The following is a 3,133-nucleotide window of genomic DNA, read 5'->3' as shown; positions in this document are numbered from 1 at the left end:
CCACCGCCCCACAGAATGCTGTGAATAGCATCTTCTCTCAGGGTACAGAATTAAAGAAATCCCATTGGGTGTGAATCACCAGTTTTCCTCTTACTTTAGAGAGAACTATTTGAAATTTAACAGTTACATATGCTTTGCCCACTGAGGGAGGGAGGGAGGGGGAGAGAGAGAAGAGAGAGAGGAGAGGGAGAGAGAGAGAGAGAGAGAGAGAGAGAGAGAGAGAGAGAGAGAGAGAGTATTTAAACTTCTGAAGTGATAGTCCAGAGAAACTGCAGTTCATCCCTCTGCATGCCTGACCTTCAGAGAGACAGGGAGCACCTGGAGCCCAGCAGGGCCCTGCTTGCTGGGCCGCCTTCGTGTTGGCAAGGCTCCTTGCCTTCCTGGAATGTGTTCCTTCTTGTTTGCCACTCAGTGCCTGGCTCCAAGCCAAACCCCGGCTGCTTGGAATGTGATGCCCCCACTCACTTCTGTCACAGGATCTGAGAGAAAGCTCTCTTCTGCCTGGGGAAAGGCCAGGGATGTGTGCAGCCTCATCCCACTGGCATGACTTCTCCTGTATAGGGACCTTGGACCCTCCCATGACTGAAAACAGAAGCACTTGGGTGGTGTTTGAGGGGGGCACAGCAGAGCTGGGTCCCCAGCAAAGCAGAGGATGTGGTATATTGCTATCTTCTGCTATTGCAGCCTTCTAAATTGGGCTGCAGTGGGCCAAGAGTTACGAGCTGTTCATTAACTTGATAAATGCAGAATGGTTGGCCTAGGTACCACTTGGGGAAAATGTGACACCCACTGCTCCTGGATTCAGTGGCGCATGAAGACATATTGGTGTAGGATTTCTAATGGAAGTTTTTCTTTGCTGCCAGTTCGAAATTGCAGGCTAATCTGAATGATATGTCTCTCCAACACATAAGTGCATTTAAACAACTTATTAAGTACCTTCTATGAGCACCTGAACGTATTGCTTCCATAGATGCTATGATACTATCATGTTCTGAACATTAACAGTGTACCAGGCCCTATATCAATACAATACAGGTTTCCACACTTGACTGTGTATACTGTGATTGATATGTCAGAAATATGATGTGGGTCTCTTCAGGGAGTTTAGTGAGGGACAAGATGGACTAACTATATACAGCAAAAGGCTGATGAGCTCATGGGTAAGACTGACTCAGTGGCATGGATGTACAGCATGCGTGGGCTTCAAAGAATGAGTGAGATTTGGATCAGAGAAGAGATGTGTGCTTGTGGGATAATGTCAGTATGGTGGTGTGGAGGGAGGTACAGGTGGAGGCTTCAGTGAAGCAGAATTCCTCCAAGATCTCTTAGGATCGAAATGCCAGGTAGAAAACAAGAGACTTGATCTTTCAGGAAGTGAGGAAGCTACTGGAATGATTGCAGTTTAGGGGTGATGAATAAATTGATGGTTTTGGAAAACTGGCTTGGTAGTAGAGTGCATACAAGGCAATTTAAAAGTCCTATAGAATAGTCTAGAACAATCACGTCTTGGTCTTTCGGCTAAGACCAAGTGAATAGTCTAGATCATGTTTCTAAACCAGCAATATTGGTGTTTGGGGCTGGAAAATGCTTTGCTATAAGGGTTGTCCTATGTAAGATGCTTGGCCATATCCTTGTCCTCTGCCCACCTCATGTTAATGTACCCCTTGACTCTGGTTGTGACAATCAAAACTATCTTTAGATGGGGCTGGGGAGATGGCTCAGCAGCTAAGAGCACTGACTGCACTTGCAGAGGACCTGGGATTGAGCCCAGCACCTACATGGCAGTTATGAATTGTCCTTATCTCCAGTTCCAGAGGAATTCGAAGCCCTCTTCTGACCTCCTCGGCATTGCATAACATGGGTGCACTCACATATATGCAGGCAATACACTCATATGCATAAAATAAAAATAATAAGTAAAATATTTCTAAAAACCTATCTTTAAAGCTGGGTGTGGTGAATCCCAGAGATTTATCGTCCTCTTTTTTTTTTTTTTTTTTTTTTTTTTTTTAAAAAAAAAAAAAAAAAAAAAAAAAACCCAACAGCTAGCAGGGAAAAAAAAAAAAAAAAAAAAAAAAAAAAAAAAAAAAAAACCAAAAAAAACCTCCTGTGAGGAGGTCAAAGATCCCTAATTGAGAATTACTGGTCTGGATAGCAGGACATTAGAGACTAGACCTCTGAATATTGACAAGTGTGTGCCACCACGCCCGGCAGTTTTTACACTTTTTATTATTATTATCATTATTTGTGTGTATGTGCATGCGTGTGTGCATTGCTGGGGGTTGAACCCAGGGCCTTGTGCTTTACCACTGAGTTGTACCTCCAGCCCCTAAGCTATGTATGCCCCTGAGCTACACCAACCAGCTCAGCAGATATTTTCTTAACAGTCTGATCAGTCTATTGACTTTTAGAATAGCTGATAAAAGTAAAAATAGTGTCATTGCCACAGGAAATATGTTGATGCCAAAGAATTTCATGGCATAAGAGGCTTTAGAAGGGGGCTGGACAGATGGCTCCGCAGTGAAGAACATTGGTTGTTCTTGCAGAAGACCCGGGTTCAAATATCAGCACCCACATGGCAGCTAACAACTGTCCATAATTCCAGTCCCAGGGGATCCGACAGCCTCTTCTGACCTCTGAGGGCATTGTACAACATGGGTGCATTTACCTACATGTAGGCAATACACGTGAACACATAAAATAAAAATAATAAATTTTTTTAAAAAGAGGCTTTAGAAGTAGACCACTCTGCACATTCAAACCCTCTAGAGCATAATCCAAAGTGACAGATAGTGCCTGACAGCAAGATTTCTCTTCCTACCCAATCTCTCAAGTCACATCTTACTCAAGGGCCACTTTGACTAAAGAATGCCCAATCTGCCTGCAAACAGAAAAGCTACTAATCTGTCTTCCCCGGAATTGCATTCACCCTTCTAGAGTTTTTGTTTTTAGTCTTCCTAACAGACTTGGCCTATCAATGGAGAGATCTGACTTGCCAACATGTGACTTGGTCTAAAGTGGGAATCAGTAAAGGACAGACTATTATTGGCTGGCTGCTGTGTTTTGTGCTTTTACGGGAATACAGCCATGCCTATTTGTTTATGTCTCTCACTATTTGGACCTCCAAGGGGAG

This window comes from Nannospalax galili, unplaced genomic scaffold (genome assembly GCF_000622305.1).
Source record: "Nannospalax galili isolate Female #2095 unplaced genomic scaffold, S.galili_v1.0 scaffold54, whole genome shotgun sequence".
Classification (NCBI taxonomy): domain Eukaryota; kingdom Metazoa; phylum Chordata; class Mammalia; order Rodentia; family Spalacidae; genus Nannospalax; species Nannospalax galili.
Note: the sequence above shows the minus strand (reverse complement) of the source record.